General features: G+C 39.8%; 1 protein-coding gene across 3 annotated transcripts in view; it reads right to left on the reverse strand.

Moving 5' to 3' along the window:
• Positions 1-21,258, reverse strand: part of LOC140202529 (voltage-gated potassium channel KCNC2-like) — a 196,684-nt gene that overhangs the window by 89,163 nt on the left and 86,263 nt on the right. The window lies entirely within an intron of this gene.

Genomic DNA, 21,258 nt, shown 5'->3' on the forward strand with positions numbered 1-21,258 from the left:
AAAGAAAAAAAAAATCTATCATTTCTACTGTCTATTTCTATTCCCATTAGAAAAACCTTTCTTTCAGGAGTGTAAAGTGTTCCAAACTACCTTGCTTGAAATATATTTATCAGAACAAGACAAATCTTGCCACAAGTTAAAACAGAGAAACAAGATTCAGCAATACTTATCTATTTTTGTCGCAGTCATCATAGCTAACAACAGAATTCAGTAAAACATTTAACATGAACATCAAAGGAGTGTAATTTGTAAATTTTGCATTATATTATATAATTATCATTAATGCAGAAGAGGTGAACAATTTTCTGGATATCTTGAACAAAAAATACAAAATTAAAATAAAACAAAGTTTGAAATTTTTATACATGAGAGCAGTTACATAAATAAAAACAGTGGTTTACAAGAAGTGATAGTACAGCGGTTTTTGGTTTGAGTGCAGTTAATAATCCTGGAACCAATGTTCAAAACAAATTAACTTTCTAACTTGGTTATGATTCAAGTTTTAGTTCAAGCTCATGTGTACATTAGCCAATATAAACTCTTCCATGAGTAAGTGCATACAGAGTTTAAAATGCAATAATTATTCTTTTTAATGTTTAAGACTTTTGGCAGTTTTATTAATTCAGGTGAATAAGGTTTAATCACTAAAAGAGTCATTTTTATTCAACATGTACCTTGCCATCTTAGATAATCTAATTTTAAATAATGAAAATAAATTATGGAGAACCATTTATTATCTGAAACTAGTAGATTTCCAAGGATTTTGTTTTAAATTAATTGTCCAATATAGATGACAGTAACATAAAACAGTTGAAGGCTACTTTTGGAATTCAGTTCCATTGAATCCCTTCTGCAGTCAGCACATCAAACAGACAATGAATTCCACACCAAGATTTTAATATGACCCTCGGTATCTTTGTACCTGAAGGAATTGTAATATTCAGATTCTCAAAAAACTGCAGACAGACTCAGGATACATACACAGGCAGGCTAGCCAAGGAAACCCTCCCTCTCTGGCTGAATATTTTGTACCCTTCATCGCACATGAAGGGAGTGGCACGAGATTCTCAGTAGTACATCCTTGCTTTTAAAATGAATTCTTTGACAATTTTAAAAGGGACAACTTTGCATTCCACATTTGCCAAAAATTCCTTTCAAAATGAATGTTAACGTTACATTTGCTTTCCTTACCAATGACTCAATCTGTAAGTTATCCTTAAGGGAATCCTGAACCGAGACTCCTGCGTTCTTTTGCACCCCTGATTTGTAAATTCTCTCCTCAGTTAGAAAATAGTCCTCACCTTTATTCCTCCCACCAAAGTGCATAACCCCCACACTTCCCAGTGCTGTTTTCCACTCGCCACTTCTTTGCCCATTCTCCCATTCTATCTAAATCTTTCTGCAGATCCACTGCCTCTGCAACTCTACCTATACCCCCACCTATTTTTGTATCTCTGTGAATAAATAAAGTGATCCTTAACCAAACCCTGGTTAATTACTGATTTATTTTCATTAGCTGTTGTGACAATTCAACAAACATTCTTTAAATTGCTGAAGAGCACTGCTGCCAAGATAATCAAGGACACGACCCACGCAGCCAACGCACTTTTCGTCCCTCTTCCCTCCGGGAGAAGGCTCAGGAGCCTGAAGAATTGTACGGCCAGATTTGGGAACAGCTTCTTTCCAACTGTGATAAGACTGCTGAACGGATCCTGACCCGGATCTGGGCCATACCCTCCAAATATCCGGACCTGCCTCTCGGTTTTTTTGCACTACCTTACTTTCCATTTTTCTATTTCATATTTATGATATATAATTTAAATTTTTAATATTTACTATCGATTTGTACTTCAGAGAGCGGGAAGAACAGAATCAAATATCGCTGTGATGATTGTACGTTCTAGTATCAATTGTTTGGCGACAATAAAGTATAAAGTATAAAGTCCACAAAGGGTTTTGTAGCCGATGCCGCACTAGCCAATTATTCCCAGACATGGACAATTAGGTATGTCGCCAAATAAATGCTATGAGTGTAGCACAGAAGCGAGATAGCTCAGAGGCAAATTTCTGGAAGAATGAGGAAGAGGAAGAGCAGGAGGCCACATCATTCAGAGAAGAATGTATGAGATACGTAGCTGCAATCAGTTAGCACAGATTTCTCTGCAATTTGCCATCTGCCCTGGTCACAATTCAGCTCTCCTTTAAGAGGTGCAGAACTGTGTTCATTACTGAGGTGTGCAAACACTTACCATCACAGTTAGTGCTGGTTGCAAATTGAGATAATGTTAATTGCAGGCAGAACATAGTTGAATTTCTGTATTGATCATAACCAGCAGCACAGTTCTTAAGCCACTTTTAAGAGGCTACTAAATTTGGCACATCCATGTCTTTCACCATAAATCCTTACACAACATGAAATACACTTTTAAACTTTGGAACACATCTTTTTGCTTGTCTGTTTAGTTTAGCATCCAAGTACTTTTTGTTCACACAAATATAATGGTTTTAGTTTCATGCTTGAAGTGAAAACTTGCACCCAACCGAAGCTGTTATCAGAATCTATGGTTCAAAATACTCATAATTTTAGTTCCAACAACTCAACAACCAAGGAATCAGTAGTGTTTTTATTGTCCCATCTTGTGGACATTAAAATAAAGACAGAGTAATTAACCATTTGGGAATACAGAGCAGTAAAATTACTGCAACATTAACAGTGGTAAATAACTTTGAACTCTCACAGTTTTGTGAACAATTACTACACTGAAGAACAGGTTCTATTCCTTCATTCTGCACTTCATGGTTCGTGTGTGTTTTAGACCATAAGAGAAAGGAGCAGAAGTCAGCCATTCGGCCCATCGAGTCTGCTCCGCCATTTTATCATGAGCTGAGCCATTCTACCATTTAGTCCCACTCCCCCGCCTTCTCACCATAACCTTTGATGCCCTGGCTACTCAGATACCCATCTATTTTGTTTTCTTCCTGGTCATTTAACTGTTTTTCCCCCTGTATCTCAGCAGCATATCTCATCCAAAGGTGTTAAAAGTGACGGGTTGACTACCATGCAGTTTCTATTAATTTGTAGTTACCCTTTGATACATAATTCTTAATGCATCACCCAAAACAGTTACTGACATCACAGTATTGAGATGATAGAGTCAATGAGACAGACAACACAGAAACAGACCTTTTGGCTCACCAAATCTGTGTCCACCATCAGGCACACATTATACACTAATCTATTTTACTCTCCAACATTCACACCAACTTCTCCCAGAATCAACCTCTCATCTGCACAATTTGCAGTGGTCAATAGACTACCTAATCCACGTATTTCAGAAGATGTGTAACTCGGGTGGCTGATGGTTGGAATGAGTTGTTCTCTGATCTTGGCAACTTACTTGCAGACATTTAGACATCAGTGCATTGCTGACAGGAGAACAACTCAACCCAACCAATCCATGTTTTCTTTTGCAATGTAAGTTACCTTTGGGTTATAAATGATCAAAGACAGTGAAGAAGGCTCTCTAAATATCCAGCAAAATGCAGATCAATTGGAGAAATTAGTAAAGGAATGACAGATAGAAATTAACTTGGGCAAGTGTGAAATGATGCATTTTGGAAAATTAAACAAAGGATAGGCATGCACAATGAATGGCAGGGGAGTGTTGTAAAACAGTGGGACTCAGAGATACATAAATCCCTGACAATGTTAACATATGTAGGTGGACAGGGTGATGAAGAATGTGCATGGTGTGCTTGCCTGCATCAGTCAGGGTATTGAGTATAAGAGTTGGGAAGTCAGCTGGCAGGTGTGTAAGTTGTTAGTGAGACTGCACTTGGCAGATCCGATTGCCATATTATAGGAAGGATGACGTTTGGCAAGAGAAGATGTAGAAAAGATTCACAAGGATGTTACTGAAGGACTTGAGTAGCAAGTACAGACTGGACAGTTTGTGAGTGTTCTGCCCGGAGTTTAGAGGTGTCTGAAAAGAGGATGCTGTCTAAGTTGCATGCCATCTTGGTCAATGTCTCCCATCCACTACATAATGTACTGGATGGGCACAGGAGTATATTTAGCCAGAGACTCATTCCACCGAGATGCAGCACAGAGTGTCATAGGAAGTCATTCCTGCCTGTGGCCATCAAACTTTACAACTCCTCCCTTGGAGGGTCAGACACCCTGAGCTGATAGGCTGGTCCTGGACTTATTTCATAATTTACTGGCATAATTTACATATTACAATTTAACTATTTATGGTTCTATCACTATTTATTATTTATGGTGCAACTGTAACAAAAACCAATTTCCCCCGGGATCAATAAAGTATGACTATGATTATGACTATAAAGGCTTCGAAAATCATGAGTATAGAAAAAGTGAACGGTCAACAGTCTTTCTGCCAAATTAGGGGAGTATAAAACTAGAGGGCACTGGTTTAAAGTGAGGGGCAAAAAATTAAAGAGGATTGAAGGAATGAGGTTTTCACACAGAAGGTGAGCTGCCCGAGATAGTGGTAGAGGTGGGTACAACTGCCATGTTTGAAAGAGAAGTTACATGGATAGGAAAAGTTATATGTAGAGGGATAGAGGCACCTTGGTTGGCATGGACTAGTGAGGCAGTAAGATCTGTTTCTGTGCTGTATGACTGAAGGAACTGGAACTGTAATTATTGCAAAAGCTATAGGTAGTAAAATGTATTTAGTAGGAATCTCTGATGGTGGATATCGGTGCAACTTACTCAGAATGATTACAAATTTGTGTGCTATCATGAGACGTCTGTGCACTGATTCTCCAAGCTTGGTGAAGTTATTCCATAATTTCAATTATACTTCCTCTGATTAGAGAGTATCATGTATAAGGGACCCCTGCCATTTACTTGATGAAGATTGACTTCAGCTCCGCTTCTTTCTGGGAAGTAATAAATTTTGTCATTGATGCTGTTTTTTTTATCTGACCAAGCTTTGGAGTTGAAGTGAGCCTACTCTGCAGTATACCAGGTTTAGGACCTAAAGTGATCTTAACATTTACTATATTTGATTTGTTTTCACTGAGCAAGAATGTTAACTGCTTGGGTTAATGTAGATGTATGGTGGAGAGAATATTGACTGCTTGCCTAACAGCCTGGTATGGAAACACCAACGACCTTGAACAAAAAATCCTACAAAAGGTAGTGGATACAGCCGAACTGTCATGGGTAAAGCCCTCCCCGCCACTGAGGACATTTACACAGAGTGCTGTCGCAACAAAGCAGCATGCTGATGATTCCCGATCCCGATGAGTCAGCATACAAAGGAGGTGCAGTGGCTAACGGACTGGTGCAGAGCCAACAACCTGTCTCTGAATGTGAACAAAACAAAATAGATGGTTGTTGATTTCAGGAGGACACGGAACGACCACTCTCCGCTGAACATCGACGACTCCTCCGTAGAGATCGTTAAGAGTACCAAATTTCTTGGTGTTCACCTGGCGGAGAATCTCACCTGGTCCCTCAATACCAGCTCCATAGCAAAGAAAGCCCAGCAGCGTCTCTATTTTCTGTGAAGGGTGAGAAAAGTCCAGTTTCCACCCCCCATCCTCACCACATTCTACAGAGGTTGTATCGAGAGCATCCTGAGCAGCTACATCACTGCCTGGTTCGGAAATTGCACCATCTCGGATCGCAAGACCCTGCAGCGGATAGTGAGGTCAGCTGAGATGATCATCGGGGTCTCTGCTCCCACCATTACAGACATTTACACCACACGTTGCATCCGTAAAGCAAACAGCATTGTGAAGAACCCCACGCACCCCTCATACAAACTCTTCTCCCTCCTGCCATTTGGCAAAAGGCACCGAAGCATTCAAGCTCTCACGACCAGACTATGTAACGGTTTCTTCCGCCAAGCCATCAGAATTCTCAATACCCAGAGCCTAGACTGACACCAACCTACTGTCCTCTACTGTGCCTATTGTCTTGTTTATTATTTACTGTAATGCTTGCACTGTTTTGTGCACTTTATGCAGTCCTGGGTAGGTCTGTAGTCTAGTGTAGTTTTGTGTTGTTTCTCATAGTTCAGCGTATTTCTGTATTGTTCATGTAGCACCATGGTCCTGAAAAACGTTGTCTTGTTTTTACTGTGTACTGTACAGCAGTTATGGTCAAACTGACAATAAAAAGTGACTTCACTTGACTTGACTTGATCCATCAGCAAGGAGCTGCACTGTCCAGACCATGCTCTCTTCTTACTGCTGTCATCAGGAAGAAGGTACAGGAGCCTCAGGACCCACAGCACCAGTTCAGAAACAGTTATTACCCTCACCAGGCTTTTGAACTAGAGAGGATAATTTCACTCACCCCATAATGGACTGTTTCCACAATCTATGAACTCACTTTCAAGGACTCATAAGCTCACGCTCTTGATAGTGATTGCTTACTTATTGATTATTCTTATTATTTCTTTTTTTCTTTTTGTATTTGCATAGTTTGTTGTCTTTTGCACATTGGTTGTCTGTCATGTTATGTGTGGTCTTTCACTGATTGTATTGTGTTGCTGGTATTTACTGTTTATGCCTACGATCTCAGGGTTGCATATGGTGACATACTGTATATGTATTTTAATAATAAGTTTATTTTGAACTTTGGAACATTTTGAGATTTGAAGTAGTTTCACAAAATTTCCCATGAGTGACATGGCATTCTAATATCTTAGAAAAAACAATATGAACAAAGCCATCATTTTAGTATAGATTTTTTTCATCCCATTTCTATCCATGCTTTTTCCATTGTCCACATGCCACTGACTGGCATATCTCCAGACAAATGGGAGTAGTCAGAATTCTGTCAATGGAGGAAAAACTTTTCTGAGAAGGCCTTCTGGGATTGTTTTTACCAACTTTATCAAATAAAATGAAAAATCTGAAGTCCAAAAGGCATTTATTTCTTCAAGACATAATAGTACGAATGCATGTTAATGTACTTCAAGTAATATTATCCACTGCTGATCTTCGCAGAATGATTAGGTTAATGCAGATTTGATATTCAGCCAAATCTTGCTGCTGCCAGCTCTTTCTCAAGGTCATTATCCATGGCCTCCCTGCAACAATATATTATATATTTTTTTCATTTCTGCAGCTCTCAATGCATTGCCAATATTGTTGTTGTCACTCTTCCACAAGGGACAGGAAAAACTGAGGCCCGCACACATAGACCACCTAGATGGCCTTCTGACAGTTCACTGTATCTAAATGCCTCTGATAATGCACTTTGAAAAGCGACATGGCCGTGATGGTGACGTGGTATACACATCTGAACTCTCAATAAAGATTCAGTGCCCACATTATCTCCAGATACCGTGCAGCAGAACCACGAAGGAAAACCCACCTACATTGCTTTACTTCTGACTGAAACCCCATTTGAAGTAACCTTTAAGTATGGCAAGTAACAATTATAAAGGGGTACAACTATGTTTAAAATGTTAATTACCTCATTTGTTTATTTAAATACAGATTGATATTATTCATTACAATGAGTTTGTTTTGCCGACAATTGGATTTGGGCCAGAATAGTATTTCACATTAATTATTTGTGCAGTACCAATTGAGTTACTAATGTTATCTGTTCTGGAGAGTTAGCCATTAAGAGCAAATTTATCATTAATTTGAACAAATACTGATGGTAGGTAAATAGAAGGATTACATGAAATTAAGTTCAAGACTGTCTGCTAATTAAGTGTAACGACCAGGTACCTGTTCTTTATGTTTTCTGAAAACAATCGAGCAAATTAATATCAGAACAATGTAAGTTGTGTTTTGCGAATTTATTTATTTCTTTAGAGATACATCCTGTAATAGCCCTTTAGATCCTTCAAGCCTCACCGCTCAGCAATCACAATTTAACCCTAGCCTCATCATGAGAAAATTTACAATGACCAATTAACCTACTAAGTGGTACATCTTTGAACTGTGGGAGGAAACCAGAGGACATGGAGATAACCCAAGCATTCCATGGGAAGGAAGTACAAACTCCTTACAGACGTTAGAATTGAACTCCGAATGCCGACGCACTGAGCTGTAGTAGTGTCATGCTAATCACTACGCTACTGTGGTGCCTCGAAAATTGCAATTAATGTCATGTGAAAGAGATAGAGGGAAACTCTGATATCCTATTCTCCAACAGTTCCTGTTTAAACTTATCGAACTAACTTAAAAATTTATTATAATGCGATGTAACACCTGAAAAAATGTGAACGAAAAATAAAGGTTCAAAGTTCAAAGTAAATTTATTATCAAAGTACATACATGTCACCATATGCAAGATTAATTTTCTTACGGGCATACACTGTAAATCCAAGAAACATGATAGAATCAATGAAAGACAATACCCAACATGATGGACAATCAATGTGCAATGGACAACAAATTGTACAAATAGAAAATAAAAAAAAAATAAATTAAATAAATAATAAATATTAAGAGCATGAGATGAAGAATCTTTGAAAGTGAGTCCATAGGTCATTGGAACAGCTTAGTGATGGGGACAGTATTTGAAACCATTCAAATACTTCAGGGTATTAAGCTAAACAACATTCAATAAGCAATGGCATGAACAGGACATCAAAACTGACAAAGGCTTCAGATTGCGTGGAAGTTTCAAATTGTTTCTTCACTTAACAGCTCAGCTGAAGGTTTACCTGGCTTTTAGCAACTTGCCAGTGAAGACAAGGCAAGGTAGCAGTGGCAACCGACAAAGCCAAAACAACCTCAGAAATTTGAAGGATATTTAATAGCTCTGGACCTCAGAAAGATGAGGGAGTGATCTCATTGAAACCTACTCAACACTGAAAAGGTCTGGATAGAGTAGTATGTTTCCATTAGTAGCAGTCTAGGACCTGAGGGCGGTGCTAGAATAATGGGATATTCCTTTAGAATAAGGATAAGCAGGAATTTCATCAGCCAGAAAGTGGTGAATCTATGGAATTCATTGTCTGAGATGGCTGTGGAGGCCAAGTGTTACGTAACCGGCAACAATGAATATCAATCGAGTCAGGTTATATAAAAACAACCAAACATTTATTAAACACGGATAAACAAGAAAAAAAACCGAAAACCTTAACCGGGAGTTAACCGCTATGCGGCCATTCAACAAATTGCCACTCGGTACTGGTTCTTAAAGCAATAAATGCAAAAACAGTTCTTAAAGCGGTAAAGTCAAATACAGCTCTTAAAATGGTAAATTCGAAGGTCCAACAGATTTATACAGTCAATCAGGAGAGACTGTCCTGAAGTAAAGAATTCCTCAAAGACGTGACGTCACTGTTGATCCCAGCCGGATCCTGCCTTGTCCGCAGGATTCACGACGCTGGAAATAGAACAGCTTAAAGGCACTGACCTTTTCCTCTGGATACTAGATCCTGCACAGCCTTTTCTGCTGCTTTTAGCAGAGGGTATCTCATGCAGATCACTCTTTCTTGAACGAATTCAATAATGGTTGATTCTTTCAACTGTCGAACAACTCCTTCAGGTTCCCATCTTCACTCTCCAATACTACTGAAAAGGAACATCAACAAATCTGGCAGCTATTGGTTAAACTGCCGGCTCAACACTTTTGTACCTTACATAAAACTCTTTTAAACATAAAACTCTTTTAAATCAAAAATGCGTCATAAAGCAAATACGCAGCGGAGCGGAGTATCTGGCTGACGTTCTAACTGGAAAACTAACTGCGTCACCAGGGGTCTACACTTATATACCTGGTGAGAACAGATCATCATGTGACCTCTGCAAGACCATTACATCATCCTCACAAGACGGTCACAAGATATCCATGAGGTGTGTAACACTCTGCATCCAGTACATCATTCTCTGCAACTTCCACCATCTTCACCAAGATCCTACCACCAATCACGTCTTTAACCCTCCTTCACCACCAATCACGTCTTCACTTTCCGCAGGGTTTGTCCCTCTGTGATTCCCTTGTCCATTCATCCCTCCCGTTAATCTCCCTCCTGGCATATATCTCTGCAAGTGAAAGGAATACTGCTCCTGCCCATTCACCTCATCCCTTACCCCCACTCAGGGCCTCGAAGAATCCTTCCAGGTGAGGCAACATTTCACCTGTGAATTTGTTGGCATCGTCTATTGTATCCGATGGCGCCTCCTCTTCATTGGTGAGACCTGATGTAGATTAGAGGACTGCTTCATCTAGCTCCTTCACTCTATTTGCCAAACCCAGAATTTCCTGGTGGCCAACCATTTCAATTCCTGTCCTCATTCCTATTCCGCCAGGTCAGTCCATGGCCACCACTTTTGCCATGATGAAGCAATTATCAGGGTGGAGAAACAACACCTCATTTTCCATTTAGGGACTCTCCAACCTGATAGCATGAACATTGATTTTTCCTTCTGGCAATTTGTTTTCCCTCCCCTTCCCTATTCTCCTTTCTGGCCTCTTACCTGTTCTTCTCACCTGTATGTCATCTCATTCTGGTGGTCCTCCTTCTTCCCTTTCTCCCATGGTCCACTCTCCTCTCCTATCAGCTTCCTTCTTTAGCTGCTTACTTTTTCCACTCACTTGGCTTCACATATCACTTTCTAGCTAGTCCTTGTTTCGCTCCTCCACCTTTTTATTTGACACTTCCCTCTTCCTTTCCAGTCCTGAAGAAGGATCTCAGCCCAAAACATTAACTGTGTATTCATTTCCATAGATGCTGCCCGACCTGCTGAGCCACTCCAGCATTTTGTGTGTGTTACTTAAAACTCATGGATTAATGGAACCATGGCAGCAAAGGTATAAAAATACCTAAATGCCAAAAAGAGAGAGCACCAGAGAATAGTTGTTTATCAGGCAGGAACAAACTGTTTCCCAGAGAATGCTGTTGGGACTATTGTTGTTTTTGATCAAGATTATGTTCATGTCTAGGTCAAAAGTTTAAAGTTTACAGATGCAGAAACTAGAGGAATATAATAAACTAAACAGTCAGGTGAAATGGACAGATATACAGCCTTGTGACGTGAGTTGACATAGATGGTCTGGCGACTGCGCAGACAATTAGGGATTACTGAAGTATGTAGACAGATTATGAGAGATAAGCTTAACAGAGGGAGTTAATAATTTACTCTTCTAGGAAGGTGATCATACAAAATAGCACCATTTAAACAGTGCTGCAGGAATGGAGGAATATGTGCACAAATCTTTCAAACTGGTCAGAGAAGTGGAGAAGCTTTGTAGAAGTAAATCGTGCCTTTAACTTAATAATAGGGGCATTGGATACATAGCCACCAAAGTCTTTCTAATTGTAAAGTATTGTGTTCAATTTCAATAACGGCAATTTTAAAAGGATGTTGAGGTCTTACTGCAGATGCAAAAGTGTTTGAGAGAATTGAGTTCTTTGAAGGCATCAGAGGAGCTGATTGTTCTTTTTTGAATGGAGTAGTTTAAGAGTTAATTGGACAGAGCTATTTATCATCAAGAAGAGCCATGGTTATGTTAGGCCAAATGGCTTTCTGAACAATATTATTACATATGATTCTATTTTGCCACAAAAAATTGGAAGAGTTTGTTCTGCTCTTGAATAGCGTTAACTTATTTTTTTAGGTTAGCATAAAGCAACAGAAAATCAGGTGGATTTTATGTTTTTCAACTGTAGACTTGTTGGATGCTTACAGGTGGAAATACGCTTTGTGTCACATGGTTTGACCTTTGTTTCACAACCTGTATGTTTAAGCAAGCATTATGGAGGCTTAGACCTCTTGAATTTTGGCTTACCTGCAATTTCTTATCCTCTGAGAAAGACAGTCAGCAGTGAAACACAGAAAATATATAAAATAAAATCAAGTCTACTCTATATAGCAGGTACTATTCCTTTTCAACTACGAAGGAAAACCCACCTACATTGCTTTACTTCTGACTGAAACCCCATAACTATTCCTATTCATTGAACCCATGAACACTACCTCACTGGCGAAGGGTCTCAGCCTGAAACATCGACTGCACCTCTTCCTACAGATGCTGCTTGGCCTGCTGCGTTCACCAGCAACTTTGATGTGTGTTGCTTGAATTTCCAGCATCTGCAGAATTCCTGTTGTTAACACTACCACACTACTTTTTTATTTCTGATATTTTGCACTACTTATTTCAGCTTACCTATTTAATTGACATAATATACTACGTAACTCAATTTTTTTCTCTATATTTATCATGCATTTCATTGCACTGCTGCCTTAAGGTTAACAAATGTTACAACATATGTCGGTGATACTAAATCTGATTCTGATTTTCGTCCCTTCTCTCAGTACCCCTCGACCCCTTTACCAATCATGAATTAATCAATCTCTGCCTTAAATACACTCAATAACTTGTGTTACATACCTCAAGGAGATCTTGTGACTTTCTTGTGAGAATGATGTAATGGTTTTTTGGAGGTCACCTGATGTAATTTTCCCGCCGATGTGAGGTCACGTGATGACATGTTCACCACGGGTATAAACGGGAAGACCCCTGGCGATGCAGTTAGTTTTCCAGTTAGAATGTTAGCCAGATACTCCACTCTGCTGCGTGTTTTTTTTATGACGCAGTTTCCATTTAAAACGAAGTTCTACGTTCTATTGTAAGGTACAACAGTGCTGGACTGGCAATTTCTGCCAGGTTTGTTGATGTACCTTTTCAGTAGTATTGGAGAGTGAAGATTTTATCGAAGTACAGGATCTGAAGGATTAAGACCCCAACCACTGAGGTCAGATTAATTGGCCTCTAGCTTCCTTTCTTTTGCCTTTCTCCTTTTTTGAAGAGTGGACTGACATTTGCAATATTCCAGTCTTCCAGGGCCATTCCAGAATCTCGTGATTCTTGAAAATCATTACTAATGCCTCCATGATATCCTCAGCCACCTCCTTCAGAGCTCTGGGGTGTACACTATTTGATCCAGGTGATTTACCTACTTTCAGATTTTTTAGTTTCCCAAGAATGTTCTCTCTAGTTATGGTAATCTCACACACTTTATGATCCCTGACATATGGAACTTTCACCATACTACTAGTGTCTTCCACGGTGAACATTGGTGCATGATTGTAATGTCCCGCACTACAACCTCTCCAGCATTGTTTTCCACTCTCTTCAATCTTTTACAACTTGATGAATGAGAAGAAACTTTTGGTATCTCCTTTAATATTACTGGTTAGTTTACTTTCGTATTCCATCTTTACATTCTTAATGGCTTTTTAGTTGCCTTCTGTTGATTTTTAAAAGCTTCCCAATCCTCCAACTTCTCACTAATTTTTGTTCTATTATATGCCCTCTCTTTGGCCTTTATGTTGGCTTTGACTTCTCTTATCAGCCACGATTGTGTCATCTTTCCTTTAGAATACTTCTTCCTCTTTGGAATGTATTTATCTTGTGCCTTCCAAATTGCTTCCAGAAATTCGACATTGCTCCTCTACCATTATCCCTGCCAGTGTGCTTTTTTAATCAATTCCGGCAACTCCTCTCGTACCTCTGTAATTCCCTTTACTACACTCTAATACTGACTTTAGCTTACCTCCAGAGATGGAGACAGGGAGATCGAGAAAGGGGAAAGGTGAATTTAAGGGCAGTGTGGAAGATAGAGGCAGAATTGATGAAATTGATGAGCTCAGCATGGGTGCAAGAAGAGTTGGGAAGCATTACGAAGGAAGGCTTGGATATAGACAATTACACGTAGACAACAAAAAGATAGGCATAGCTGGGGCCCATCCAGTACTCATGGTTACCCCTTGAGTTTGGAGAAAGCGGGCGGTGTCAAAGGAAATGTTCTTGAGGGTTAGGACCAGTGCTGCCAGACAGAGGTGCGTGGTGGTAGAGGGAAGTGGCTCAGAGATTTTTAAGGCCTTCTTGATGGGGAATAGAAATGTATAAGAACTGGACATCCATGGTGAAATTGAGGTGGTCAGGGCCAGTTGATTGCAACTTGTTGAGATTGAGAGCATGTGAAGTACTGTGGATGTAGGCAGAAAGAGTCTGAATTAAGGGGGATAGAATGAAGTCCAAGTATAGAGACATAAGTTCACTAGAGCAGTAGCAGCCAGAGACAACGGACCTAGCTAGACAGTCAGATTTATGGATCCTGGGTAATGAACTATGAGCTTGGTGGCACTGGATGGGAGTTCTCCAGAGTTGGTGAGGTTAGTGATGATGCTGGACAATTTTTTGATGGTTCAGAGTGGGATTCTTTACAAGGAGTAAGTAAGAGGACATGTCTGAAAGTTGCTGCCTGGCCTCTGGAAGGTAGGGGTCAGTCCGCCACACTACAGTAGCACCCCCTGTGTCTGCAGGCTTAATGGTAAGCTTAGGATTAGTATGGACAGAGTGGTAGGCAGAATGTTCAGAGGGTGTAAAATTCGAGGAGGAATCAGAAGTGCTGAAATCGAGCTTGTTGATGTCTCATGGGCAACTAGAAATGAAAAGATCCAGGACCAACAGAGAACCAGAGCGGGTTGTGCAAGAAGAAGAGGTGGGCTGGAGATGGGAAAAGGCGACATCGGTGAGGGTGGGGAATTCTTGCCAAAGAAGTGGACTTGGAGGCGGAGAAAGTAGAAGAGTTTGGTGTTGTGGCAGGTGTGGAACTCACTGAGGTGCAGGTGAAGGGGAACAAAAGGAAAGCCCCTGCCAAGGACAGAACCTTTTGCCTCTGAGAGAAGGTCCGAAGGAATGGTGAAGACATGGCAGGTATTAGAGCTGGGATCAGAGGAGGGAAAAAAGTTAGAGGCATCAAAGGAGTGGGGAGAGTTGGGGTGTTCAGGAATGGTAGGGGGATGGAAACTCTGATGACTCTAGAGGTGACGGGGGGCTGAGAGACCTGGGATTAGAGAGTGGTGGTCGGGAAAAGGGAACCTAGGACTCCAGCAATACGGAAGAAAGTCTCAGCCTGGAAGTGATGGCAGCTGAGGTCCAGGTGGAGCTGGAGCTAGAGGTTGTGTAATTCATGGCATGAAGGTGTCCAAGGTCATTGTAACCAGAGTTGGCAGTGGTAGGATCTGTATTTTTTTGATAGAATTGGATCGGGGTACTTTTCAAGGGGTAAGTAAGAGGAGGTATCAGAGTTGCCGTCTGACCTCAGCAAAGTACAGGGCGATGCACCACACCTCAACAGTACACCACACGTTCCTCCAGCATTTTGTAAATATTGCTCTGGATTTCCAGCATCTGCAGAATCTCTTGTGTCCATAAGTTCTAATACTGCATGCATGTCTGTTATGCAGTGTGTTGTCAACACTCTTTGTAAGTTTGTAGTGTGCTTTTTCACACTCTATTGCTTTGCAACCAAATTACCAATGAGCATAGCCCACACTAGAATGTTCTGAACATGTACTTGCAACTGTTGAGTGGAGATACGGCATGAGTAGGAGGTTAGATGTAGGAATATCTAACCTACCTCTCACTCCAGACTCACACTTCATATCTTGCATTCACTGTTGTATCAGCCAAAGATGGTCCATCCAATAACGGCCCCATTCATTTGAAGGATCACCGACCATCTCTAAAAAGAGGTGGTTCATTTTATTTCCACACCCACCCCCCAATCATTTATTTGATATGAGTCATTTTTCCTGTAAGAGAGACCTAGGTCTGCAGGTGTGTTTTGATACCAGAAGTTAAAAGGTATGTAATTCCTTCAGAATGTATATGAAAGCTCCAGCACACAAGGTTGCCTGCTGATAAGAAATATTTCTTTGCCACACTTGGCACAATATCCCCTCTGCTGAGCTTGATGGTTGAAGCCACCTGTCTGGTTGTGGATAGTCAGTAATGTAATGGAAAAAAGATTATCATATCACAAATCTGGACAGAACATCATTCTATTGGAACCTGAGAGGTGTTATCTCCTTTGATAAAGCCAGAAGTCAACAGCCTGCAAGACAGTAGGTCAAGGGTTTCATTCTCTATTGTTGTATCATTGGTGTTCCTTATTAAAGACCTGTTTGTTTCAGCCAGTGAGTTGAAGGTAGATAGTATGACTCATGGCAAATAGTCAATTTAATCAACAATTACTAGATGACAATAAAAGAGGACTGCATGTCCTCATAATCTAATCTAATCTAATCTAAATAAACAGGAGAAAGTCTGCTGATGCTGGAAATCCAAAGCAACATACACAAAATGCTGGAGGTACTCAGTAAATCATGCAGCATCTACGGAAATGAATAGGTAGTCGGTTTTGGGCCAAGACCCTCCTTCAGGACTGAGAAGGAAGGGGGAAGAAGCCAGAATGAAAAGGTGATGGGGGAGAAGAAGGAGGCTAGCAGGAAGGCAACAGGTGAAGCCAGGTGCGTGGGAAAGATCAATGGTCCTTTCTCCTACAGTCCACTTTCATCTCCTATCAGATTCCTTCTTCTCTAGCGCTTGACCTTTCCCACCAACTGGCTTCACTTATCACCTTCTTGCTAGCCTCCTTCCACTCCCTCCACCTTTTTATTCTGGCATCTTCCCCCTTGCTTCTCAGTCCTGAAGAAGGGTCTCCAACCGAAACATCGACTATCCATTTCTATAGATAATGCCTGACTTGCTGAGTTCCTCCAGCATTTTGTGCTTTACTCAGTAAATGTTTGAGTTAAAGTGTAAAGGAAATCAACTACAGCAAAGACTTAGTCAAATCTGGGTCATTTATCTAGGAAAATACAACAAGTGAAGGATGGTTACAAATAAATTATTTGCAAGCCACAATCTCAAGTCTTACACTGATTAACTGGAGTCTTATTCATTTGACAGTCAAATGAATAAGCTCCACCCAATCAGCTCCACCCTGGCTATGTACTTTTGAATTATACAGGTTTTAAGATAAATGACTGGAAACAGCTATTTGTAGCTGAATCAATGTCAGAGCAGTGGGAGACATTCAACAAAGAAATTAGGAGGGTTTGCAAATGTGTTTCCACTAAGAACGTGTGGAAGTATTAGTGTATGTGCATTAGGTTATGAGGAACGGTCACAAGGCTCCTAAATCACTGGATGTTATGAAACATGTGTTTTAGGATAAAGCTTACATCAAATACTGAGAGTTTAACATTGCACAAAGTTTAGAGTATAATAGAAGTGCAGAGGTGGAATTAAATAAGCACATTTTAAAAAAGCAAAAGTATGAGTGAAAAAATACTGGCAAGTAAGTTGGCAAGGAAATCCCCAAATACATAAAGAGAAAAAGGTTAACAAAAGAAAAGTAAGCTCTTTTAGAGATTAAAAAGGTAACCAACATGTGAAGGTGGAAAATAGATATAAATCCAAATAAATGGATTGCATCAGCCAGTTCACAAGAGGGAAGTTGTTATGGTGGAAGATAGTAAAATATTAGATAGAACAAATATTAGATAGTACAAGCCTTTTGGCCCATGATGTTGTGCCAACCCTTTAACCCACACCAAGATCAATTTAACCTTTTCCTTCCACACAGCTCTCCATTTTTATTCATCCATCTTTGAATCTCTAAAATGTCCCTAATGTATCTAACTCTATCACAATCCCTGACAGCACATTCCATGCATGTACCAGTCTCTGTAAAATAAATTATCTCTGACATCCCCCCTATAGATTCCTCCAATCACTGCACACTCTTCTGGATTGAACTCCATCTGCCACTTCTTAGCCCAGCTCTGCATCCTGTCAACGTCCTGCTACAACCTACAGTAATTTTCCCCTCTATCTACAACTGCACCAGCCTTTGTGTCACCTGCAAACTCACTAACCTACCCTTCCACTTCCTCATCCATGTCATTTATGAAAAAATACACAAGAGCAGGGGTTCCAGAACAGATCCCTGTTACTATTGCTTACTGACCTCCAGGCATACTATGCTTCATCTACTACCACCCCTACCTTCCATGGGCAAGCCAATCCTGAATTAATGCAACTGCTTCTCTGGATCCTATGCCTCCTAACTTTCTCAATGAGCTTGGCATGGGGAACCTTGTCAAATGCCTTACAAAAATTCACATACATCACATCCACTGCTTGACCGTCATCAATTTGTTTTGTCACTTCCTCAAAGGATTCAGTCAGGCTCTTGAGGCATGATATGCCCCTTGCAAAGCTATGTTGACTATCCCTAATCGGAGTATGCTTATTCAAATGCTCGTAAATTTTGTCTCTAAGTATCCCCTCCAACAGTTTGGCCACCACTGACGTAAGACACACTATAAATCCTAGGGTTATCCCTATCACCTTTCTTGAACAAAGGTCTAACAATTTCCAACTTCCAATCTTCTGGTACTTTTCTGGCCAGTAAGTATGCAAAGATTATTACTAAAGGTGCAACAATCTTTTCCCTCGCTTCCCATGGTAATCTAGGATGTATCCAATCCAACTTTGGGGTCTTATTTATCCTTAGGTTTTTCAAACATTTCAGCATATCCTCTATCTTAACGTCGACATGTTCCAGCATATCAACCTGTTTTACACTGATCTCCCAGGACATTTATTAAAAAAACAACTGTGGAAATATGTTTAAAAATATACTGATTAAAAATTTGATATTAAATTCAAAAGAAAGGACACGATATCTCTGGTAACTAAAATAATGCTTAAAGAAAAATAACAAACGTACGAATTAGGATAATGAAATATCTAGTGGGTAGAAGGTCAGAACTTTGGTAAGTTAAAAAAATAACAAATGACTAAAGAAATTATTAAGGCAGGAAAAACTATTAACTGTGGTAAGATTAGACAGAAATGTGAAAATGTAAGATCTTTTAATGATATTAAAGAAAGTTAACAGAGTGAGTATTGGTCCCATTGAAAGTGAGCCTAGGGGAATTAATAATGGTAAGTAAGGAGTTGTAGGCTAGCAAGTTTCAAGGGTTCTTCATTCTAGTGTCTTAAAAGAAGTGGTTTGAGAGATTGCTGAAGCACTGCCTTTAAATTTCCTTAATTTCCTAAATTAGGAAAATTTCTGTAAAAATTGGAAAACATCAAATGTAACTCCCTTATATAAAAGATAAGGGAGACAAAAAGCTAAAAACTACAGTCAAGTAGCTTAGGAAAAATGTCAAAACCTATCATTAAATGATACAATAGACTTAGGAAATTCAAAGTAGCCAGGCAAAGTCAACATAGCTTAAATAATATTTGGCTGACTTTTGGAGACATGTGAAGAAGTAACACCAGCTGTGAGTAGAGGGGTCCACTGGATCTGTTGTTCTTAAGGCATATAGCTGTGGACAGAAGATTGGCTGTCCAGAGAGCAGACTTAAAATGATCTGTTTAAGATTAGCTAGATATAATAGTTGATCTTGCCACTGGTGTCAGTTCAGGTACCTCAGTTTTTCCTTCACAAGCAGAAAAAATTTGGCAAATGAGAAAATGTATAAGTGCCCCTTTTGACAGAAAAAAACAAAAACATCTAAGTGGTGAGAGATTAAAGAACTCTGAGATGCAGAGAGATCTGGGTGTCCTTAGGCATGATTTGGAAAAGGACAGGACACATAACTGCAAGTGATTGGAAAAGTAATAGGTATTATTATAGATCCTCGCCAGCTTACATGGTTTCACTCCTATGAACTGTTCGAAACACGGCTAATTCACAAATCAAAAATGTGACTGCGAACCAAGTTCCAACCCAGCAGAAGGCGTCTACAGTGCCTCAGCAGCTAGAAAATCCATCCCACCAGACCCCCAAATGCTTGTTCTTTTATACAGGCTTTTATACATAAACTGGGCACTCATAACCTGGGAAGGACCTGTATTAGCTGCTGGGTGAATTGAACACAAGTCGTAAGGTCATGCTCAGTTATATAGGGCATTACTGAGACCATATCTGGAGTAGTGTGTGTAGTACTTCTTTCCTCATTTAAGGAAGCTGTTCAGAGAATGTTTACTCATCTCATCATTAGAGTGGGCAGACTATATCACTACAATTTAAAAGAGTGAGAGAGGATTGAAACATACAAGATCCTCTTTTTTATATATACAGAGCAGTTGTAGAGAAGACATTTCACCTCATAAATTAATCCAGAACAAGGGGTTATCATTTAAAAATAAATGCTCGCCCTTTTAAGACAGAGATAGGATGAAAATCCTTCTCCTAGAGGGTTGAACTTTTAAGAATTTCCTCCTTCCTTAAAGGGCAGGGGTTAGCTGACTCATTAAATATTTTAAGGCAAAGATAAGACACTTGATAAATAAGAGAGTGAAAGGTTATCATGGTTAGCTAGAAATGCAAAATTGAGTATTAATTCAATGGTAGAGCAAGCCTGAGGGACTGAATTGTCTGCTTCTGTTCTTAACTTTCATTTGGTTATATTCATGGGTATTCATGTATGGTGGAAAATATAATTAAATTTTAACTTGAACTTCAATGAGGAATCAACTGCAAAGGAAAACTGTGCATTTGTTTCTAATTCCATAACGTTTGTCATTTTAACAGGCACTGCATGTGTGATACAATTTCCAAGATATAGAATCTCAAGGATTGCTTTGGTGTAATTTTAACAAGGAGTTGAATAATCAGGTTTCAGTATGTAACAGTGTATGTTGGAAACCTGCCTTGCACAGAACTTTTCTTTTTGTTAAATGCTTACCTGTCACGTTGATTCTCGTTCGGACTTGAGTCATCCCTTCAAGCATCAGGCAAACCCTCAATGATCAATTTACTCTGCCCATCCATTAACAAATCTCACTTTAATAGGTCAGATGTCTCATGTGCATCCATGATCCTTTGCCGATATCATATATGGTACCCAACTCTCTGGACACCCTGCTGATCACTCACCCCAACTCACCTCCTGATCTCTAGCCATGATGCACCTACCTAACTCCAACAAAAACAGTTCAAATAAACATTTAGAAAGGCACAGAATAATTAAGGATAGTTAGCATTAAACAAGGAGGAAAGATTGTTGTAGTTCAAGTAGATTGTATTAAGGCTATTTATGCAGCCGTCTGATTAAAAAATAAAGGCCCTTAGGATATATGAAATTGGCAATGCTCAGTGCCAGGTTCCTAGCTTTTCACAGCATATATTGTAAAGGGAGGGTTTAAATTTGCATGACTGTTTATTTGCCAGTGTGAGGAAGGAAGCAGTTGATTGTAGGCAAGAAAAATATTTAAATAGAAATGAGAGGTAATGCATTTAAGAAAGCAAACAAGACAAGGCATAACACAGTAAGTGGTGGTACAGCCGGAAGTGTAGCCAAACATGGGTCCTTGGGATGGATGGCCTCAGATCCTTTGTGGCTAAACTTGTAGCAAGAAACAGTGAACTAAAAGGGTCAGGCGGAGCACTGTAAAAGCAGATTTATGGTCATCTATTAAACTTCCAT

Source organism: Mobula birostris, chromosome 9, assembly GCF_030028105.1.
Source record: "Mobula birostris isolate sMobBir1 chromosome 9, sMobBir1.hap1, whole genome shotgun sequence".
NCBI lineage: Eukaryota > Metazoa > Chordata > Chondrichthyes > Myliobatiformes > Myliobatidae > Mobula > Mobula birostris.